The sequence below is a fragment of the Hirundo rustica genome, chromosome 5, assembly GCF_015227805.2.
Source record: "Hirundo rustica isolate bHirRus1 chromosome 5, bHirRus1.pri.v3, whole genome shotgun sequence".
Taxonomy (NCBI): domain Eukaryota; kingdom Metazoa; phylum Chordata; class Aves; order Passeriformes; family Hirundinidae; genus Hirundo; species Hirundo rustica.
This window is the reverse complement of record NC_053454.1, coordinates 34,175,985-34,200,710: the sequence shown is the minus strand read 5'-3', so window position 1 is coordinate 34,200,710 and position 24,726 is coordinate 34,175,985. Positions and strand designations below refer to the sequence as shown.

General features: G+C 36.4%; 1 long non-coding RNA gene across 1 annotated transcript; it reads right to left on the bottom strand.

Moving 5' to 3' along the window:
• Nucleotides 1-18,543: 18,543 nt before the first annotated feature.
• Nucleotides 18,544-23,980, bottom strand: LOC120753382 (uncharacterized). Its single transcript, XR_005701086.2, has 3 exons — nucleotides 23,732-23,980; nucleotides 19,227-19,373; nucleotides 18,544-19,144 (listed from the first exon to the last, which is right to left on the bottom strand). It is a non-coding gene; the product is annotated as an uncharacterized LOC120753382 (long non-coding RNA).
• Nucleotides 23,981-24,726: the final 746 nt, after the last annotated feature.

The window sequence follows — 24,726 nt, the reverse complement described above, 5'->3', positions numbered from 1 at the left end:
GTCATTATGACCACTGCCTCCAACCTGCAACTGATGCCAGACTGCAGTGTTTGTTATGTTAAACCCTCTGGCTGCAGGGAATAAGCTCCTCTGAGAGAGAGAGAAGGCTGTGAGCTTCTACTTCCTAGTCAACCTGGTGTTTGCTCCTTCCCAGCTGGAACGCGAGACTCACCAGAGACCCAGTTGCGACATATCAGACATAGGCTAAGAAGCCAAGTCAAACACACGCAGTGGGAGTGGAATCTATTTTATTTATTGGCAAATTATCCACCCTTTCGCCTGTGTAGACTTGAAGTCTATCTGCGGTTCAACACTCCTAGGTTCAAGCCTGAGGAATTTAATGTTTTGTTTAAAGTTGAAAGTGCCTGAACAGTTATTGAACAATTTAGGTGGGGTTTAGATTATTCTATGATATTTTCTCTTGTAGAATCTCCAAAATCTAATTTCACTAGCTTGTACAGAACCAAGCGGGACCATTCTTTAACTGATCTTCACTGTGTTTCCTTAATGTGGATTAATTCTGCCTCTATTTTAACAGTCTTCAGGATTTAACTCTGCACTGTCAAGCAGATATACCAAGTAGATGATCAGAAATATTTGTGGTATTTATAAAGAATAACATGCACATTTTTATTCTATTCATGATGCCATCACACTTATTGTAATTACTTGTCATAAACCAATGGGTGTGCCAAGAATTATATTCCCAAAAATCCAAATCTAGAAAGGTGTTTAGCTTCCAAATTTAATTTAAAAAATCCTGTAAAACAGTTTACAGCACCCCTGTTTCTTCATCCATAAACAACAAACACTGTTACTATTTCCCCCAAGTAGCACTCAAGCATATGACTTTCTTTGGCTGATTATTTTATTAAATATTTAAAGCTGACAATAATCTACTGTCAATAATTTCTTGGAAAGTGGAGATTTTATAGTATGGTTTGAATTACCAAGACCTCCATTTTCCAGCATGAGCCTTCCTGATGTTTGTTGCAAAATAAGACAGCATCTGTACCTCTAATAGTCTCCAACATATATTTCTATCAAAAATTGCTTGCAGCCCATATCTGAGATCCAGTATGGGTTAAGAAAAGAGCTAATTTTTTGTTGTTGTTGTTTTTCATAATTTTGTTGGCACTTGCAATATATAACACATGTAAATCATAATACTCCCTTTGGAAGAAAACATGTAGATTATTCCAGTATTTGGCAACTACTGCAATACCTCAAATGAGAGTTTAGAACAAGAAAAGCTCACAACCATGGGCTCTCACTTCACACAGTCCTAGGAGATATTTTCTACCTCCTGAATATAGATAATAAGGTTTGTATAGTATGTACCATTTCAGTGCTCCTCTGAATTTTTTTGAATGCTCTTGTTTGCTAGCAGGTAGCCTAAGGAATGTGAGTGTGCCATCACTTCATCTCCTACTACATCTAAAAGCTTTTACCAGCTTTTCTTTTTCTCTGACCAAAAATTGATTTAAAAAAAAAAAAAAAGAACATCTTAATCCCACATGAGGCTATAGAATGCAGCATGCTATTTACATAGTTATGGCACACTTGCGAGCAAATTAAATAATCCATGATTAAATTAAGTACTGGGTCAACATATCTTAAGGTCAGTAAGGGCCATCTACAGTACTAGAGATTCACATTGAGAGCCAGAGCCAAGATTTTATCACCTTTATGGGCCTGCAAAAACTAATGCGTGTGTGAAAGGTTGTTTTTCCTACACTTATAAAAGGTTTGCTCTTGCTTTTGGAAAAATGTCAAATCCTGAAAGCACACCTAAGCAGAGAAACACAAACATGAGCCAGAACAGGTGCAGACTTACCTTCTAAGGATCTGTCAGATGTCAGTTCAAGTATGTAATGTATGGCCAGTTCTTCAGTGTGCCAGGCTTATTTCAGAAATGTGTATACATTCCCAATCTTGCCTGATGTGAAAGCTTAATTTTTTTTCAGACTTCTGCCTAAAGGTAAGCTCATTTTATGTGTAGTAAAAAGATTGTATCACTTACATCCTGGAAAAGATAGGTGAAAAATCTGCAGCATGGTATAGATAATAAAATCTACTATTCTGTGATGCTTTTATGTATTTGTAAAAGGCAATAGTGATACTGTATATATATTTTACATATGCATTACATATGTATAAAAGGCTTATACCTGAAAAAGCTCTAAACAATATTCCAGAAATGTAGATACAAAAAAAAACCCTTCATTAAACCTCTTGAAGGAGTTTAAAAGAAGTTTGAAAACTCAGGCATTGCAGCACACATAATTCCAGTCGTTAAAGTCATAGCCCTGAGTCTCCTGGTGAAGTCTTTCCAACTCACTAGTCCATACCTGTCACTACACAAACAGCTTCTTGATGATATATTCTGGAGTGCTAAAGCTGAGAATAAATACATATGCTCTTTTCAGACCTTTATGGCTGAGAATTTCTTGCTTAGTTTATACTCAGCTCTCCTGGTGGATTCCATGGAAATTAGTTCAAGTAGGGTGAGTAAAACCAGGTAGCAATTTCAGAATAGTTATTAGCTCTCAATACTGAATGGCAATGACACATTATGAACAAAAGGACATGTTCCTTGTCCCTGAGTCCTCCAGTGGCTCATGAAATCAAAAATGTTTTGTAAATGAGCAGTGAACAACGGGTGCAAACAGAAGAAGAAATATAAAATAAGTTCTGTATTAGAAAGCTGGGGGAGCATTGCAGCATGCCAGTGCATGCTAGCACAGCAAGTGAAGTTATGTAATTCTGCTTATTTTCTGTCACCAATACCAAGCTGTATGAGACCATGATTCTGCCTTCAAGCTATTCTTCATAAACAGAAAATGTTTCTAAAATTTTGGTGTTCTTTTTATACCAATGACAGATGAAATCCTAGAGATGCTGGAGGCACTGAATTCTCATGGGTCAAGTTATCTGCCTACCTTGAACACTCTGCAGACATCTTCATACAGGAAGAAACAGTAATGGCTTCCACATTTACAGCCTTTTTCTCCAAGGAAAAAGCATTTATAAAAACTCCTCAAAAAATAAGTAAAGAAGTATGATCCTATATTAGATCTTTGTTATTTACTAGATTTCTTTTTTTAACTTGTCCTTTACTTTCATACCACAAATCCACTGTGTGTAACTAACCATATGTTTTAATTGACAGCTGTTGTATTTAGTAAAACTTGTTTGTGATTCATTATTCATATTCTTAAACACACTCAGGAATAAATTCCAATGAAGCTCAAAGATTCATCTAAATGGTTGCTGAAACATTTCATAGTATAGGAGTGTGTTGGGCATGTTTAGATAAATTGGATTCTATGCTATTATAATGCTCTTAAAAAGACTTCTAATTACCTAAGCAACACTGTCATCCAACATCATCATCTTCAGAGGAAAAGTTAAAGGCCAAGGTATGACAGAGCAAACTGATTTGCTGCAGCATCTGACTAAAAAACCCACAGAGGACTGGCAAGATATTCTAGAACCTCAAATTGTAAGAAGCACCTTATCAATCAGAATTAGAAAGTGATGGGGAAGGAAACAATTCCTGTGAAAAAAAAAGCTCTCTATATTCAGTGTTGACAGTGGGAAGTGATGCAAAAAACTTAATATAATTATTTTGCCTGTTTTGTCTTTTTCAAGGCCTTTCTGTGTATGAAATACCTGCCTTTAGCCAGTAATTTCTGTGCGGGGCATCTGTAACTGTACAGTGTATGCAGAGTGGTGTCTCATGATTCTGCCTATGGAAGCCTCTAGAGAAATATAATTATGTTCATGTTCCCATGTTTATCATGCTTAAAGGATAAGAATTCTAAGACTTCTGTAAAGGACTGCAGACCTTTTTTTAATGTTCATAGGCCTTAGGTTTATAATATGCTCAATAATTTCTTCAATACCCAGGATAATCTCTGTGTGTGTTCTCCAAACAAGCATGTCTGACCTCACTTATAAATATAAAAGTTTTATCTTCTGTCATCATAAATATGGATGAGCATATGACTCAGTTCAATCTTTGAACAAATGTCTTCATTATTGCTTCCTGCATCTGTGGATGAATCATGGCCCTCACTCTTCATTCGCATTGGACAATGAAGACTGGGAATAGCATTTAGCCTGTTTAATGGTCTAAGAATAAGGAAAGACTTAACTTTTGCAAAATCATGGATTTGAAATTTGCTGAATTGTTACCTTGAACAGGGTAAGGAAACATCAGCAATGCATTCAATGGCAGCCTGGAGGCGGTAGCATAAGAAATGACAGTATGCACATTATGCAGATTTCTGTATCTAGGTAGTTTTAATAGTGTTACCCGATACTTACATATAACAAAGTAACAATCACAAATGATGCAATATTTGCCTTTTTAGTGTTATTGGCATGACTCAACCTTGCAACTCAAGAAGACAAATTCTTTTCTAGCTACTTCAGTAACTTCATTCTTGAAATTCTTTGTCTTTTACAAATTACTTTGGAAATGATCCAATTTGAAGGTTTTGTGGGCTTCTTCTGAAGTTTGATCTACTATAGCAGTGTTTTTTCAGCACTCTATGAACCCAGTCTTTATCAAGATGTTACCCCATGGTAACTGTATGAGAAGTATTTGTATATGTAATTGTACATGCCTGTCTATAATGGTATTTCTGGTATAAGCACATGTCAGCAGAAGAATAAAATGTTTTTAAATACTTCACAGAGAGTTGTATTCTTTGTCTATTGGAAATCTATTCTGTGTGATTTCCTTAGTGCCACTCACTCCCTGCTTCCTCTTAAATGATCGTCCTCTGCCTGTGGTGTAAGAAAAGTATTCTAGTTGAGTTTAAAATGCATCTGTTGGCTGACAACCTCAATTCTCAGATATATGGACTAAAGAAGCATTGTCAGGTGAATACTTGTACTGTCAAAACCTTTTTTTATGCTGCTTCAGAGCCCATCTTTCAGATAAAAAAAAAAAAAAAAAAATCTATGATTCACATAGATTTGTGAACAAAACAACTTAGAATTACTTTGGAAATCATTCTGTTTATAATCCATTGAAAGTTCAGTGTACAGAGCAATGCTGCAAAACCCAGCTCTCCAAGATCAATGTATTACCATTAATCAGCATAGATCATATGCTTCAGAGAATACCACAAACAAGATGAGGTCTGTCAAGTAATGATGAAATTTTAGGTGGATGTAGGTGGTAAGTAGGTGTTTTGGAGCAACATTTTTATTTATATTGTTAAAAAAGTACAGAGTCATTAATCTGCACTAGCTCTGGGTTATGGCAATACTTGTTCCATTATCAGAAAAGGGGGGATTTTTGCCAACCATCTCTAATGTCACGTGTGACAATTCATTGTCTATCTCCAGACTATTTAATTATGAACATACCTTAATATCAGTATTCATAATAAAACCAATTGATAATCATAGACTAGTCATAATTATTTCTAAATAATTCTTATTTCAATTAAAATTCATTAAGCTGACATAGAAGGGCACTTTGTGTGAAGAAGTTTTGCTTAATAATGAATCAAATCTTTTGATTTTGAGAAAGACTCAACAGTTATTTGAGAAATTACCTATTTTCATGTACAAAACATGCTATCAAATTGTCAGCAAAGTGGTAGGTATTAAGAACCTCAAATAGACATTTACAAAAAAGGTACTTGTGATTTTTCCAGAAAAATGTAGAGAGGAGAATGGAAAACAGAAAAAAATATAGACTGTCTTTGGCCACGGTCTATGTTTAAACTGTATCCCTAACATAAGGACAATATTTAAAGGCACATCAGTAAAAAACATTTTTGATATTACATTTTGTTACACTTGTTTACTTTGCCTTGCATTATGTTACATGCTTACCATGCCCCATAGAGCAGTATTTATTCGTTTAAGCTCGAGACAAAAGCATAACCTTTAAACTAAAGAAGCTGTCAAAAATATATATGTTTTGTTGGAATAGGTATATATCTCAGTGGAAGTGTCTACTCACACAAACAGCTGCAACAGTGAAAATAAACTATTACAGAGAGAGTCAAACAAATAATTCAGCAATCAAAACATCTTAACATGTTGAAGAGCAACTGATGATTTCTGGAACTAGGTAGGAAAATGTATAGCTAGATTATGCTGGTTTAGAAAGTATATTGCCTGAAGAATTTCTGGAATGTCTCTAATGAGTGAGAAAGTTTTTTATTTAATTTAAGCAAGCAGAAGCAGCTACCTCTAAGTGTTTATAGAGAATATTATTACTATTTGCTCTGGAGACAGACTGAAAGTACAAGGATCAATTCTGTATTGATGTATTCAAAGGATGTCTAGTAACTACCCTTTCTTTCAATGGCAACATAATTATTTGCTCCTGTTGAGAATAGTATTACTTTTACTCTTTTCATGAAACTTGGTCTAAGCATGAGATTATAAATCTGGTTGCATGTGATTTAGGACATTACAATGTCTTTCCTAAATTCACAGAAGAAAAAGTTTAGCTTAGGCAGAAGCCTTCAGAGGGAGTAGATTTTGGGCAGGAGATGTCTTTTCCTGTTTCTGAGAATGTCTGGAGGTAAAAAGAAATCCTCTAAAATTCAAACTAAAAGATCAAAGAAATATTTCAATAAGAATAGTAAAATTAAGGACCACTTTCCAGAAAGTACTCTTGTAATCAATTTGAATCTCAATGTATAAATTCTAGAGAGTTACCACAAAATATACAATAAACTGTCTATCTTAAAATATTAACTTTTCTCTAGGTTTTGTACTTGTATGACACATTGGATTTATTTTGAACTTATACTTAAATCATTAATAATAGAAGTAAAAATTAATGGTAATGGGGAAAAGAGAATGGATTGAAGATTGAAAAGGTCCAAGTAAAGTGATAGTGCAGATAGTGATTAATCATTTCTCCTTTCCAAATTGGTAATTCTCTCTCTTTTTCTAAAAGCACTTTTGCCTGAATGAGACCCTTTGCTCACAGACTTGCAGAATGGTTAAGTTTGGGAGGATTTTCTGGTATTCATCTGGTCCAAACTCCTCTCTCAAGCCACCCAAAACAGCTACTCAGAACCATGTCCAGACGCTCTATAGACTCTGCAGGGATGGAGACTCCAGTCTCTCAACCCAGTGCCAGTGCTCTGTCATCCTTAAAATGAAAAGTGTTTCTTGAAGTTCCTTCTGTGTCCATTACCTCTGACCCTGTCACCAAGCACCACTGAAAAGAGCCTAACTCTGTTCTCTCAAAACCTTCCCTTCTGATATTAACGCGCAGTGATGAGATTCCTTCAAGCCTTCTCTTCGCCATTACGGACAGTCCTAATTCTCTCAGCCCTTCCTCATAGATCAGATACTCCACGAATTTTTTTAGTGGGACTTCACTGGATTTTGTCTGATATATCTCATTTTTTCTGGATAGCCCAGAACTGGATGCAGTAGTCCAGGTGCAGAGTTATTAATAGCCATTTCACTTTCACAGTTACAAGTACTCCAGGAGGAGAACACATCTGACAGAAGTTTCAGACTTTCTACCATTAGCAGGTCATCCAAGAGCCACAGCCACAGGTTTGTACCATCCCACCTTTTTCTGTTCAGAGATGAACTGGACATGAAGCAGTGGAGCAGGAGAGGTGCAGCATTCAGTGTTGGCCATGTATGCTAGAGGGGCACTTCCAGAGCTGGTACACCAGTAGTCTCATCACCTGCCTGACCAGAACAGCAAATCTTGAATTGTCCTGTGCTGATCCTGGTGGACTGCACAACTGGAGCTGAGAACATTTTATAGTTGGAAAGGTTGCAAAGATATTTTCATAGTCTATTACATCCACCTGAACAAAATTTAGAAGTATATTGATGGAAGCCATTGAGATTAATCCTTTAGAACTGGAAAGGTGTAAGTTTACTTTACTTTGGTTTACTGTGACAAGGAAGAAAAGTTTTTCTTCCATGTTAATGAGAAAGATGAAAAAAATAATTAGAAACAATGGAAATTTGTCAGGAATCAAGATCATCAAATCCACCCCCTTCTCCTGCTTGCAACCATGCAAAACAATTATTTCAGAAACTTATTTCTTTTTGAGGTTAAATGTCTTAGGTTTCATACACCTGGAAGTTAATAGTAGAAGAATTTTCAACTTATTTATTAGATTTAGCTATTGCTTCATAGAGAGAAACTCATAAATTTCCTTAACTTAAGGAGCTATCTTGTCCCCAATTACTCCTACGCTATACTTTGTGACTCTAGTTGCTATATAAGTTAGATTTCTATTCTTCTTATCAACCTAGCAACATCTATTGCAAATTTAACTCATCTTTCTTGATCATCAGTGATCACAATTTGTACATTATATTGAAATTAACAGAAATAGACAGGCCTGAGACTGGAATGTTCGGAGGAGAAATTCTGAGTGAAGCTCTTATTATACACATAAGAATAGATAAATTATTCTGAAAAATCTTAGGCACCAGCTTTTACAATAAAAGAATTGCATCATTATTTGTTCTCTCTCCAGCTATAAAGAGCATATGGAATAACTGTGACTAAGACCTATGCAATAACTGAGGCAAATTAGATGGCAGAAGGGTATCAAGGGAAGAACCATGGTAATAAAACCAGCTTCCGTAAGTTTAATTGTGTAGAAGTGTATCACATGATCATAAGAATGGTGAGGACATTGGCACAGGATGCCACAAAGTCTGTCAATAGCTCTTAACGAGCTCAGCACAGGTGCTGTTAAGTTGCGTATTGTTACAGGGAAAAAAAAAAAAAAAAAAAGAGAGAGAGAGATACTTAAAACTATTTAACTTTTTGACATTCAAGTTGTTAAAGATGATTAAATATCATGTAGCAATAGCTATAGGGCATGTAGAGATCATAAAAAAATGAAAGAGGCATGGTGTGATAACCCAACAGTGCATCAGCAGTAATGGCAGAACAGTAATAGTCTACATATTCTTCATGCAGCTCCCATGCTGCTCAAAATCCTCTCTGTCATGGACTAGATTAATGAAATTGAGAAGAACTTTATAAAGGTAGCACTTTGCTGCTAAAAACTGTTAACTATCTAATCTTTCTGTGATACTAATGGTACCTTTTTACACTGTAAGTTCTTTCCTAGAATTCTTCATTTTCTGTGTACCTAGAGACCTTGATTATTATAAATTACTTGTGCTCTATACCTGGTAATTTTGTTTAAACCAAACTACTTATTCTTCTGTAAGATTACACAGAAAAAACACATACAAAACAAAAGCAAAAGAAAACCACACAAAAGACACACAGAACTGGATTCTGACACCTTCTTCCCTTCCCTCTAGAAAGTTGCAACCTATTTCTGTGAAATGGCTTCAATTTTCTGAATATCTATTTCTTTCTTAGAATTTAAATGAAAATAATGTTTCCTGCTGGATTACTTGAAAACACTCTCCCCATCATTTTTAAGACCTTTGCAAGTATATAACTTGTTCATAAAAGTTTACTCTACATCATACATGAATTTTGTAGATGCCTTAAAAATTAACCATATAATCTTGAAACATACTTAATTCTATTATGACATTGTATGGAACAGGAAACATTTCACAAATCTGTTAAAAGCCCTGTAATATTTGCTGAAAATCTGTATAGGTTCATAGACTCTACCATGAGCTGTTCTTTTGACAACAGTGAAATTAATAGTATGAAGGCACTCAAGAATCAAAATTTTGCAGACCTGGCTATAAATTCTTGTCATATTAAATCTCACTAAATACAGAAGGCATTTAAGGGATTGACCTTAAGAATAAAAATGGAGAGCCAGAATTGTCATCCGTGAAGAACTGTATGTCAGCATTTTGTTTTCACTTAATTCTGTCCTAGAGTCAGCATATTTTCAACCATTTTTTTATGGAGATCATATCTGATAGAAGATTCTTCATTTAATGTGCTCTTTCCAGCCTTCTCTATTCCAGTATTTGACTTCCCTATAAAATCCCTGTTTAACATACATTGTTTCTTAGGGAAACAAATATCTTGGTTCTTTATGAGTACTCAGATATATTGTACATTACTGGCAACTTCAGCAAGACATTCAGGAAGAATTGTGATTCATGGACCCTTGAAACCCTGAAGGGATTGCAGTCTTCTACTAATTTGTCTGTGACTCCTTGACACTATTCTTTCCTCCATAATAGCATCTATTTTTCAGCACCTAATGGTACTTTCTATGAAAGTGTTTCATTATGTCAAGAAACATAAGCACTATCTTCCACAGTGCCACTGGAGCAAGAGAGACTGTCTTGTAGTTTCTGCCTTACAACTCCATGAAATTCAGCATGAAAAAAATAAATTACTGAATGTTTCATTCACATTTTAGACACAATGTGTATTTCAGATTCAAAAATACTTAATAAACAGGTTGTGAAAAAAAATTCTCAGACTTTCTTTTCAAAGGGAAGGGTTGCTAAGAAAAATTCTCTGTGGCAATAGTGTCATGATTTAGCGGGAATATTCCTCAACACAATGCCCCCACTGAGACCTTCACAAACCAGATTCCAATCACTCATTTTCCCTCTTTCCTCTCTCCACCTTCCCACTCCAGGGGTGGAGTGGAGAATTTGAGGCATGAAAGTGAAAATCACAAGGTGAGATAACAATCTAATGGAAACAGCAATGAGATAAAGCAAACAGTAACGGCAACCATATTACTAGCAGAAGTTATGAGACAAAGGAGTGATTTACACAGAAAGTAAAACAACACCGGACCATTTTGCCCACCACACTTTCTGCCCTGACCAAAAATGAGAGACCCCCTTCCTCTCACCCCTGGCAAGTGAGGTGAGATGATAGTGAATAACATCAGGGTCTGTCTGTGCCACTTGGCAGAGCGCACTGCAGCCCAGAACTCCTAGGATGAGGTGATCCAGCAGGCTCTGCCTCCCCAGTAGCTGGGACTACAGGAATGCACCACTGAGCCTGAATATTTTAAAAATAGTACCTATGTCCTGGCTGGGACTGGGACAAATGAGTAACTGACTTTCAGCCTGCACTTAGGAGTTTTGAGACTGATAAAAACAGCTACACAGGAAGAAGAATATCCAAAGAACATAGCAAAATAGGAAAAAGGAAAAAGAAAGAGCAGTATGATACTTTGATGAATGATACATCGCATAAGGATAAACAGGTACACAAAATTTAAGCATATTCTTTTGGATAAAAATTGCGAGTTTTTTATTCAGCCATTTTTATTTACAACTTCCATCTTTTTTTTTGTTTCAGAAATGTATCACTGAGTACACACTTTTTTACTGTAGCTGAAACAACTGGAGATGGTTCTGAGAAATGGGAATTTATGAAGACATTAAGGGAAGACAGGCAAAACATCTTTGTCAGATGATGGAGACATATTAGCCAATACTGACAGAACAGGGTAACTTATTCTAGTATCCCAATTAGAATTTACTCTAGAGCTAGTGCGTACAAATAGCAAATGCATTTTAGACTCCAGGCCTAACTGTGCACTTTCAAACTTGGAGTGGTTATTTATGTCTGGTTTTAACAAGAAATTAAGTTTTCCACAAACGTTTATATATGTGTTGTACATGTTTGATCAGATAAATTGTACAGCTCCTGGGTGAAATTTCTGTGTAAAAAGAATAGCACAACAGCATCATATTTTGGCATCTGAAATCAAAGGATTTCATTGAAATTTGGCAGGAAATCAAAATTTTGGTCTTTGTTCCAAATCCTCTAAACTGGGAATCCTTTCAGATTTGAGGAAAATCTTATCCAATAGGCTCCTGAAGAATGGATTATGGTTTAAGGTGGGGGTAGAAAAGGTATAAATATTTTGGAAAAATCTTAGGCTTTAATTTGTGTTAGAATAAAAAGAAAAAAAAAATCTGAGGGGAAGTTTTGCAGGAAAAAAAAAAATCAAATTTGTTTGTTTGTTTGTTTGTTTTCCCAAGACTTCCTCTTTTTTTCTCCTTTTTTTTCTTTTTTTTTTTTTTTTATTTTTTTTTATTTTTACCCAACAGCATTATTTTGAATTTAGAAGAAATTAGGTTTGAAACACAAGTGAGGACAAGGTGCACAAGCATGATTCTAAGGCTATATTTAATCATTATTCATGCAAGTGAAGTTGTCATAATTACTTTCAGACTTGATTACTGCTCCTAGAAATCCATCTTTTGATACAGAAAAGAGCGGGGGCTTCATTACTTTTTAACATTTAACATTTAACACTCCTAACATTGTTGGAGTGTTTTGGGGTTGCCAAAAAATCCTTTCAATGTGCCATGACTAAAATATTATGGAAGGATCATACGTGGAGAATTCTGTATTGAAGGTTGAGATGAGTTTTAGCTCAAGAAGATACACAAATTTCTTTACTAAGTTATGAGCAAAACATATCCTTCCAAACATTACCACTTTTATATTAGTACATATGCATTTTTTCCTGAAAAGTTACAAAAGCAGTCAATTATTCATTCTGAGTTATTGTAATTTTAAGAAATTAATTTTAATACTTGAAATACTGTAATTTCAAGTATTATTTGGAATAATTTCTCAGTCCCTACTGATCTTTATAATAGAATAACCCCAGCATTCAAAATTAATGCTTATTAAAAGTCTGTGCTATGACGAAATCTCTCTCCTCCTCATTTTCCCCTGCTCTCCCCATCTCTCTCTATTTATATTATAATTACTACTAATCCAGGCTTTATTCTGAGTGAAAGTTTTAGACAGAAAACTGAAAAAAAGAGACAATTTTGTATTGTTTTCCCACTATTGATCAATAAAACCGGGTTAGGAATTCACTTGCTTTCTTTCTTGTAAGTCCAATAATTTAAAATCTGTTGGAAGCAAAGTAATGATTTTCAGCTGAGACTGGAACCTGAACTTCTGGAATTATCAGTATTTTACATTGGTTCATTTTTGTGTTCTATTCCATATTTCATGTAACAATTTTTATTGTGAACTAAAATGCCAGATGAAATTTTACTTTAGTAAAAATAATGTCTGAGCTTACCAAGGTAAAGCTTATCAGCTGCAGAACACAGAGGCTGGCCAGAGTTGAACATAACTATAATAACTTTTTCATGTCACAGGCCATAATGCTACTGTCTTTTGCTTACATCTCCAAAGGTACCTCTTTTTTAGATTTACATTTTTATTAACTTTTTACATGAAAACCTGTAGTTTATTGTCCTTTCTACAAACAATTGAAGCAGTTGGTTGACCAACTAAAGAGATAAACAGAAGTTTATTCCAACAGTTTTACTATTGGTGTTGTGCTAAATTTGCTTTGTTGCATTTTCATGTAAGAAGGCTATCAGTGTGTAGCCATGAGATACTGTCCTGCATTTCAAATAGATATGCTGTGTGGAATGAATCTGGATTAGATGGAGAAAGCTAGCCCCTAAGACTGGAGCTACTTTTAGTCTGTGCGTTCAAGGACAAATGTGCATATCATATAAAATATTCAGAACAGACTGTTACTATTTCACCAGCTGCCACAATAGCAAAGTATTACAGATATTTCACACAGGAGAACATGCTGCTGATCTGTGCAAACTTCTGACTACAGTGCATTCAGTGAATTCTCTGTTTGTTTTGTTTGGAGCACAAGACCATTTTTTGTGACACAGTAGCTATGTCTGTGTTCATCAGAGAAGATGACTTATTATTACCATGCAAGAGGAAAACTACATTGTTATTAAACAATAGGGATGGGGAGGTCTGGGGGGAATTGGGAGAAAAAAATTGCCATGAAACATGAAGAGTTTGAAGAATATATGTTGCAGCTTCATTTGACAAGGGACATTTGTCAAGCTGTCAATTGTACTGATTGACCAAACAACCACTCAGTGTCACTTTTTACTTTTCCTTTCAGTAGAAATTATTATTTTAAGTAACGTTTTAAACCAATTCCTACTGTTAAAGAGTTTGCATTGAAGTAAATGGGGAAAAAAAGTAAGAAAGCAGCCAACCCAGGTATTATTCAAAGCCTCTTCACACACATTCCTTGATGTTATTTTTCATCAGAATTAAGAACTGCTTCAGTTTGCATTCAAACTGCAGCAAGCACACTCAGGCTGGCATACTGCAGAATTTAAATATGAGATACAGAAACTTATAGAAAGGTGGCATTTTCAAAATGGAAAACAGATAACACATTATTTACGTTATGTAGTTATGAATCTTATTGCCTCTTCCTGTTCATGCCCCATTGGCTGTCATTCCACAGAGAATATAGGTAAGCACTGTATTTTCAGAGTTGCCAGTTTGTTTTCAGGCTTAATGTCAAGACAATTACAGCCTGAACAAGGAATGCTATACTTCAACTGCTTGATAAATTAATTTTTCCCATTAGATTTCAACATGCTTGTGCAAAATATAGCCCTGTATTCCATTACTTGGGCTGCTGTCACTTACCTCAGCAACAAGGCTGTTGTACAATTACAATTCCAATGAGACAGCAGCTACCCAGAAGCTTCAACTAACAGCCAACTAACAAATACACTAATGCCTGCACTAACAAGTAATCCAACAAACCACATTCTGTACCCCTTTTAAGAATTTTTAATACTTATTTTTAGAGATGTAGCAGTGACAGACAATATAGGTCATTTCAGGATGCAACTCTGAAGTCATCTTGATAGTGTTTTAAAATTTGTTGACCTCAATGCCTGTGGATCTTTTTGAACTAAGGTCAGCATTTCTTTTCATCCTGTGCCTGTGCTGATACACAGGAGCGTTTCCTGAAGACTGAGATATCTGCAGTGATAGAAATTTTATAGTATTTCTTGTGGGTCATCACAATTGTGACAGTTATAATGTGCAGCCACCCTTTGGTAAGCCATGCACCCCTCCAGCAATTGCAGTAGTAATGAGAAAAATAAACAGGAAGGAGTCACTTTTATAAAGTCCCCAAAAGTTTTGACTTCTAGTGTCATTTAATGGCTTAAAACCAGGAAGATATCTGTAAAATAGAAGCCCCAGGTCATGAGCATGCAACTAGTGTACAGACAACTAATTAGTGTTCACGTCAAATGGAGTTAGCTGCCTAAAGTATTCTACAAACATCTGGGAAAATTTTAGTTGCTATTGTTGTGAGCTACTTGAACTATGATAGTTTATGGAGAGTCACTCTTGAGAGGCACATCAGGTCTGTGGATCAGAGAAATGAGAATTAGCACAACACTAAGCAGCTCAAATTTATCCCATCTTAAACTTACTCAAAGTTGTAAGAATATATTCTCATCCAGCACACTGCAGGAGAAATCAATCATACAATTACTTAAAAGCTTATAGTTTTAAGGGGTTTCTCAGCCTCAAGGCTCTTTTGTGTCAAGGCAACAGAATGTCTTCTAGTAAATATTTTACTAGCACACTACGTGCAGTTTTATATTCTGTTACGAACAAAGCACAAACCTTAATTTCTCAAAAGGAATCATAATTCTCTTGTTTACATTTCTGTCACTCAAAGAAAAAGAATTTTTGCATTCCTGCTGTATTTTGTGTTAAGAACAAATTATAATAAATACAATCCCCACTGATTTTTTTTTTTTTCCACTTTTTCCTCAGTTCTCTCTTGCTTAAAATGCCTGTCAGTACTTTTAAAAGTTCCTTCTATCTCTAACAAAACTTGGCCTCAGGCTGTAGCGTGACAGAGACACCCAGGATACCTCTGTCACTACATAGGTGGCAGCTGTCACCATCCCAATACTCCTTTTGCTAGAAAATGTGTGTAGCTACTTGGACTTCCTCTAGCTGTTGTAAAGGCATATAACCAAGGATGTGTCAACATGGAACTGTTACATGATCCAGCTTTTTCACAGCTTAGAAATAACATGAGAAGTTGGTCCTACAGTTATATCAAAATTGGTAATTAGGTTTCTGGTACTTTTCATAAAAATATTGAGTTTTTACTATGCAGTCATTAGCACATATGAAAAGGATGCAAAATATTGTGCTTAAAAGGAAATGGGAAATTCCACCCATACTACCTTATTTTCCTCACAGCCACCCTTACATATATATCTACATTCCTGGAATGACTCACTATGTCATCAAACTTCACCAAAAAAAGGATTTTTTGAAGACAATTCAGTGTAGCCACTTACTCCAGCATTAAGAATTGCAAAAACATACTAAATTACAACAATTTCTCTGAGACAATGATCAATAATGTCCCATCAGTATTTTAAGCAAGGAACCTCCTAAAAAAAAAAAACAAAAAAAAAAACCAAACCAACAAACAAAACAAACAAACAAACAAACAACATTAACGATTTACATAAAAAATAACTTTCCTAAATCCGTTCTCTGGACCAAAGTAAGGGAGGTAATTTGGGAAAATACTATAGACTTACAAATTTTCCCACTAGTTGTAACACAAGGAAAGCTGGCAGTGCTGCCAGATTGGACCTTGGACCTTACATAAGGAGTCACTCTTTGCTCACTCTCCCATGGATGAAATTAACTGTGGGAATTTAAAATAGTGTAATTATTTGAAATACACCTCAAATTTAAAAACATGACATCATTAAATGATCCATAGACTCTGTTTAGAGCTGATTTGTGGAAGAAATTTTAAATTTCAATACTATCAGTAATTATATGACTGCTTGTGTTTCAACTTGACACTTTTTTTTTCTGTTGCAGAAGTTTATATTTGTCAACACAAATCCTAAAGGCAAGTCTGTTATTGACAAAGAGATAGCTTAAGGTCCTTGAGATCCCTTCTACCTCCTGAGGGTCTGCCAAACAACCAAATGACATTCTTGCCCATGTTACCCTGTAATATAAAAATCCTTACTGTTTCAGTTTAACTGGGTTCCAAATTCTAATCACTTACTCTTATTTTAAATAAAGACTTTTTAAAATCTTATTTTAATTTAATTTAAAACTAAAGCTGAAGCCCAGACCTCTGAGTCCTTCTGAGATGAGATAGGATACAAAGGCTCCTGCCCTCACTCCAGCTCTTCTGCATTCAGGCTCAATATACAGTTACTGTTACCACTGTTTCTTTATTTAGGAACATTGAGATTAAGAGCCAATAAAATCCACAATGAAAAATCCATATTTGTCCATCCATGCACTTGGTAAGCACAATGACAAACTAGTTGATTTGATACCATGGGACGAGAGTAAAGTCAAAGACTTGCCAGTGGGATGTTTGTACATAACAGATTATACTAATTACCTTGTAGGGACAAATTTAAATTCTAAGTATTAACTCTTGTTAATCCCAGGTGGGAAGGATAAAACATTTCTATAAAGGAAGAAGCAAGAATAAGTGTGTTGTGCAGAGAAGCACTGGATTTTAACACTTATTTTATGTTTACAGATCTGTATCCTCCAGGGCTGTATATCCCCATGTAACTGAAATAATTGTTCAGTGACCTCATTCTATGGGTAATGGCTTTCAATAGACACCTGGTACTTCTGTGGATGTTGTTCTGGTGTGATGCTGCAGACACTGTGTGCTGCTGCAAAATCATCCCCTCAGTTTTAATGAAGGTCTTAGAAAATCACCTCATTGTACAGCTTCCCGGGCCCCCCGTCGCCCAGCTTCACAACCCATAATGAGTTATAAACTACGGAGAGGCTAAATAAAACTTTATTCCAAAAAGAAAAGAACAGCATGACCTGAGCTACCATGTATTCTCAATTCCATCATGCTACTGAGGTTTTAGACGGAAGCAAGCAGACACGATAGCAGCCAGATTCTCAGGACCAGATCTTTGGCCTTCAGCTATATGAAAGAATAATTAAACCCACAAGATTTTAGAGCATCTCAAGCTTTGGCTCATTGCCATTTTCAGAATCAGGAGACAAAAGCTAATGCCGTATGGCTTCTGTCTTCTTTCTCCAGCTCATGTGTCTGCCAAAGGCTTGGATCATCTTAATTTACTGTCTTGCTTGTGTTGGATTTTTTCTTTAAGCCTTTAACTGGCTTTGGTCTTGAGACCTTGCAAAGCACTTTAAAATCTGTTGTATGAGCCCTCTTTTTAGGTGTTTGGAAAAAGAAAAAGAGTTTTAGTTTGGTGGGATTGTGCAGTGGACTGAGCAACTGAATGTGACTTTCTTTGTAGAAATACTGGTAGAATGAAAAAGAAATACTGGTAGAAAGAAGAAAGAGAACAAGGAGGGCAGGAAAAAGGAATATTGCTAAATTAAGAAGTAAGAGAAAAGACAACAACAAATTTTTAGCTATAAGAATGAGAAATTTTATTTGGGACTAACAATATTATGCACCTATATAATCCTCATTTACTCTACTCCTTTCAGCCAGCCTTGTTTGACCTATGGCTTTCACTTCTCATGCAATCTGTATAATTTCTTTAATTAGATACACTGAGGTCAAAAGCTTAGGCTTTTAAAGGATTAGACACTTATATAGATAGTGATAACAACCATAGTTGCATTAGGTAAGATTAATCACTTTTCCTGAAGAGATATAATCTTCATATTTTATAGAACACATGAAGTTCAACTGAAAGAAGAACAAAACTTCCCAAAAGGTAAATTACTTCATAATTGTTCAATAAGGGAGTCTTTTGCTTTTTTTAAAGTATGATGCTAGATTTCATCCCAGATATAATATCAGACTCCATGGATCTTTCTTAAGTGTTTGATCCTGTATTCCAAATACAAATGAGAACTGTTTTGACTAACACTAACTTGTTTCAGTACTTGATCTCTCAAAACTTTACGACTTCTTTTTTTCTTGCACTACAGGTAATTAAGTGTTTAAGATCCATTGCCAGAAGTCTATAACTATTTCATTGCCTAACAATGTTACCCTGGTAGTAATAATTAAAAAGTGTAAGCATGATATTAAAGCCCATAGATAGTAAATCTACTCATAAACACAGATGTATAATAAGAGTTTTAAAATATATTTACCATAATAATCGGCATTAATAGCAATTTTAGTGCATTAAAAGTGTACACTAATGTACATGTTCATTATGTTAATCATGCAAATTTTTGAAAAAATGGTAAAAGTCACACAATTTTTTCTCCATCCACCTCCTCCAAAAACTTCCTTTTGCCAGCATGTCATCCAGCACAGCATTGCCAGCTGCTCAAGGGGCATAAGTGATTGTCCCTCTCTGCTGTGCACTGGTGCAGCCTCGCGCTGAATATTGTATGCAGTTTCAGCCTCTGCAATACAAGAAAGATATTTAACTATTAGAACATGTCCAAAGGAGGGCAATGAAAATGGTGAAGGACCTTGAAGGAATACCTTATAAGGAGCTGCTGAGGTCACTTGGTCTGTTCAGCCTGGAGAAGAGGAGACTGAGAGGAGACCTCATTGCAGTTACTGCTTCCTCACGAGGAGAAGAGAAGGGGTAGGCACTGATCTCTTCTCTGTGATGACCAGTGACAGGACCTGAAAGAATGCCCTGAAGTTGTGTCAGGGGACGTTTAGGCTGGATATTAGAAAACAGTTCTTCACCCAGAGGATGGTTGAGCACTGGAAGAGGTTCTCCAGGGAAGTGGTCACAGCACCAGCCTGACAGAGTTCAAGAAGTGTTTGGACAATACCCTCAGGCATCCAGTGTGACTCTTGGGGATGGTGCTGTGCAGGATCAGGAGTCTAACTTGACAATCTTTGTGCATCCCTTTTCACTCAGCATATTCTGTGATTCTATGATCATCTGTTAGGTAGGTCTTTACTGCACTGTTCAGATTTTATTGTTACGTAGTTCTTATCCTCAGGGCTTTCTCAGCTAATATGTTTGGAATGCATTGCTATTATAAAGCATAGGAAAAAAGGTCATTTTATGAATCTTAGACTGCACCAATCGGGATTTCAGCACAGATTTTTTTCCCACAAACTTCAGGTAAATTGCCATAATTTGGTCAATGGTTAATGTCTAAAAAATTCTATGTCCACAGTCAATCCTTTATATCACTTACTAAGATTTTAAAGTTAAGCATGCTATCAATCACTAAGAATTTGCTGTGGCAAGAAATCTCTCAAGCTCTAAGAGTAACCTTGGGAGGCATCCCTGCTCAAGGGGAGAGCCTGGTGTGCAGCCTGCCACCATGCCAGAGAGCTCAGCGGGCCCTGGGCTGTCTGCTGTTTATGGAGTAAAATGATTGACTTAGAGTCATATTTGAATACCAGCAAGGCATCTGGGTCACTGTTGCTGACAGCCCTTGGCTACTGTGTTGCCATCTGTCCCCCAAAGTCCAGCATAAACTGTATGAGGTCATCACTGACGCCACTGGTGGTTTTGGTGTGGGCAGGGCAGGGGAAGGGGGGTGGTGGTAGCTAACAGGGCTGATCTTGCTATACTCTGCTTCTTTGGAGCAGCCTGCCCTTGCGGCTCCCTGGCAGCCAGATTTTTCTTGTGGAAAAATCCACAAGATTGCATAGCCAGAGGTGTTTGGGGCAATGTCTTCATGACGAAGTTGCGGACTCCTCATCCAGACTGAGCTAAGGCTTAACCTAAAATCTGCAAACCTTAACTGAAGAAAGAATAAAACTAAGGTTCCCTTTCTAGGTAATGGTACTTCCCACTGATTAGCAAGCAAGTTCACCATTTTTCTCCTTCTCTTCTGTATCCCAGTATATCTTTAATTATTCTCTGTAAAGTAAAATGTGAGCAAAGCTGAGGGAGTCTTCTAACTTCATTATAACAGGAGTTAGAATTGGCATGTAAGACAGGATTGGTAAATTTATAACCCTTCAGGCAGGTATGAGAAGCTACAAATATCTGCCTACCTTTAGCTAAAATGGAAAGGCATTTCTTCTGTCTCTTGCTCTTGGGATAAGTCTAATAGATGTTCTTTAAAATATCTATTGGAGTTTTCAGGCAGGAAGCCCAAAGCTCTACTTCTACTTATTATATTCCTAGTAAAATGTATTTTAATAAAGTCTGATAGTTTTTCATGCTCATGTAGTCATAGGCATGCATAGGGACAGAATTTCACTGGTTAGGCAATTTTATCATTTAAAAAATACACAATAATGGGCTTACAGTATCTCCAGGACCAGAGAGTAACTGAAAAGGACTTTTACATATTTAATATGTTCATAGTTCATATCACATATTTCTAGAGCAATAGAGAATTTCATTATTATCCTTATAGTTCTTCACAAATTTGTAGAGAATGTAGGCTGCTGAGATTTTAGAGAGAACTGCAGAAAGTAAATTTTTACCTTTAGAATTACTCCTGGGTCTTATCAATTTTCTTGCCAATAACAATCAATGAAAAAATATCAAGCCATGTCTCCCAAGTCACAAGTCTAAATTAAAATATTCAAATGTATATCAGACCATTAACTGTTATAATGAGAATTCCCTTTTTTTTTTTTTTTCTCCCTATTTTCTTCAAACTTTTCTTTGTAATGGTGTTATTCTACAGAGATACCAGGCCAAAAATCTACTTTTGAAAAAAGTTATTTAAGTTTTTGGCAAGTGGCAAAATTAATAACGCAAGACTTACGATTTAAAAACCCAGTGAGTTGGAGATATAAAACTGTGCTCATAAAAACTAATCACATTTCTAAAATGCAGGATGTAAAAGTATTTTATATACTTTTGGTGACTAAGATGAAAGTAATATTATTGAAATTGCAAGGTCATATTTTAAATATTTAGAATTTTATTATTGAGGTTGAGGTTTTGTCAATTAAGTATACTTTCTACAACTTCTAGTTACATCACGCATCCAAGCTTCTTATCCAGCTTGCTCCTGCCAAAAGATTTCTAGTCCTGCAGGGCATATGCTTCATGCAGCACAAACTAGATATTTCTGTTCACAGTGGGAAAGAGAGGTTTTAAGGAACTAAATTATCTTTACAAAAGAAAAATTTAAGGGTTTCTCTCTCTCCCTCTGCCCTTTACATCCCATGGGAACTCTACAAATCTTGGAGAGGTTCAGTGACTTTTGTCTTTGCATAGTAGTATATTATTCCTGCTGGTTTTCCTTTCCCTGCAGCCTATGATCCTGCATATCCAGACAAGCAGCATGTCTGGGGTTTTCTTTAACTAGTATTACCAAGGTTCTAAAAGGAAGAGGAGTGGCACTGAGGAGGAAAGTGTATTGAGTTTTGCTGAACATTGGCTTGTTTCGATGCAAAAGGCTAGGCTTGAGGTTTGAGGAGATTACATACAATCAATCTCAAATTAAGGCCATAAGGCTACTGGGTAGTGAGTTTGAGGAAAGATTGGCAGGCTGAATGAAAGAGGGAATTAAATCAGCTTCTCAGTAAAAGTGAATTCCTACTTTGTGTTGAATAGTTAAGTAATAGAGCAGTGAGAAAGAAGACAAGAAAAAGGTGAGCCCAGAGTTCAGAGATCATCCAAAGTAAGGGTCTCCCTTTCTCTCCATTGATAGAAATACATTGTCTCTGGTAAGTAGAGAATTCAAACTCTTACCAAACATTAATACAGTCAAAATTGAGAAACAAAAGTTGACTTTTCTCATAGGGGAACAATCAAAAGCTCTGACACAGACAGGTTTCCCATTTTCCAAAATACTGACTTCCCCAGAAGATTAAATAAAGAGAGACTAGAAATTGAAAGAACTTATCAGATTCCCAGGCAAATACCTCTCATCCTTTCCTTCTCCATACCATAAAATATCCTAGGGCTTCCCTGTGAAAAAGAGCTGCCTGTCCTTTACACTTCTACCGGCAAAATCGTTTTCATGCTTTGTAGAATATTTTTCTGATTTTGCTTCTGCCTTTCAGAGTGATAACAACTCAGTAAATGAGAAGAACAGGTCTCTGTTAGCAACTTCACACACACACACAAACACGCAAATCTTTTGTGTCAGGATCATGCCATCCTTCAAATATATTGTTAAGTAAACCAAACCAAATTTCAGGGGAGTCTGATGCCTGTTAAGTGTCAGGAATTCCGGTCTGGATTTCATACAAATCCAAAGCTTTTAACAAGTCTTTGCATGTTAGTCTATCAAAGGCCTCATTTGCAGTACTTCGAAGAATGATTTTATCTGTCAAGTCAGTACTATTTTCTTCAGCCACATCAATTGTCTTGAAGACCCCCTACCCAACTAGCAATGAGATCTGTATATTCAGTGTGACAGAGACAGTAAAATAATATGTATCAGCCAATGAGATCTACTCTCTTAACCAACAGATAACCAGTTTTAGCTAACCAACCTTTTGCAGTCCCACTGCGATCAGTTCTGCTCTACTGATTGGCTACAACTGATCATCCATTTTATTTATGGAAGCCCACTGAAGAAAATAGAGTTGCCCAGGCATAAATGGGTATAGAGATACAGAGATTCTAGGGTGACTTTGTAACTTAAATTGTGACAAAACTGAGGAGCAACAAAAACAGCAACTCATACCTCACAACTTCTCAAGCAAGTTTTGATATCGAGTCATCAATAAATGCTCTATATTATTATATTATTAAAAAACAGGGCTACTGAATGATTGTTTTTAAGTATAATTTTATAAAAGAAATTGTTTTTAAGACTCCTACTAAACAATATTCTCCACATGCACTTTCTGAAAACTGTCTACCGTGAGTGAGTTAAACGCATTGGGCTACGCTGCTGCGGAACCCAGAACTAACTTACATTCACTGTTTAAAAATTGCCAGTGTGTTTGCATGTTTAGTTGTAATATACTTCCCTGTAAATTTATGTATACACACATAAAAATAATTATTACAATCAAAATTAGATAGAATCCTTTTATAAATCATGTACTAGAGAAAAGCAGCCTGTGTGACTGACTAAGAAAAAAATAGAATCTACCTGTCGCAGTGCCTTTCGGTGAGTAAGCCCTGACCAGCGCTACTGCAGGCTAGCTCAGTCCCTGTGGCACTGCAGCAACGTCGAAGGTCGGGGCGGCAAGGCACGCAAGCCACCTCCTCCCAGTGGGGTCTTTTCCCCCACACAGCGACAGGCGGTAGATGTTGAACGCGACCACGGCAGCGAAAGGAAGGGCCGACTCTTCTGTACAGGGTATAAGCTGGTTTATTGTAGGGGGAGCACAGAGCTCTGCACCCCTGCACCTGCTGCCCAGAAGAGCGCAGATTGCAGCTGTGCAAGAGCTTATAAGGGAGGGTGTAAACAGGGGTGGCGACAACCGGTCAGCCAATTACATAAAAATGGGTTCAACTGGGGGTGTAAACTTCACAACAGGGAACCAATCACAAAATGGAGGGAGGGGATTTCCAAGGCCCCAGCCTATCACTCGACGCCCTCCCTGGAGCTTTCCAGAAGCCAGGGAAGGGTCCTGGAGTGATAGACAGGGCGCCCAAGGGGAGAGAGAGGGGATTGACAACTCGGGACAAGGGGGAAGGGATGATTGACATAAAACGAACAGAGATCTCTTAACTGTAAACAAGTTGAAACCATTACACAAGATGGGGGGGTACAAAGAACGAACCATTACATAAAAACATATTTAAACTCATATAAAACAAATAAAACCAATTGCACACCACCACACCTACCCTTACTTAAGTATTTAATAGAAGCTGTACTTTTTTATTTCCCTCTTCTACTTTACAAAATCAGCATACTTCTGTGTAGGAAAAAAAGAAAAAAAAATCTGTACTTGTTACCTGAGCTAGGCAAAATATACAACAAACTGAGATCACTCCTCTTCAAAGGAGATTAGGATAATTACATTAAACTTAAAATCAGGAGATTTGCTGATAAAAGTCTGGTTCTTTTTCTTTTAGCCATCTATCTGTCCCTGAGTTGGTGAACAGTCATTAGGGTGGCTCTGTAAGTCATCTTTA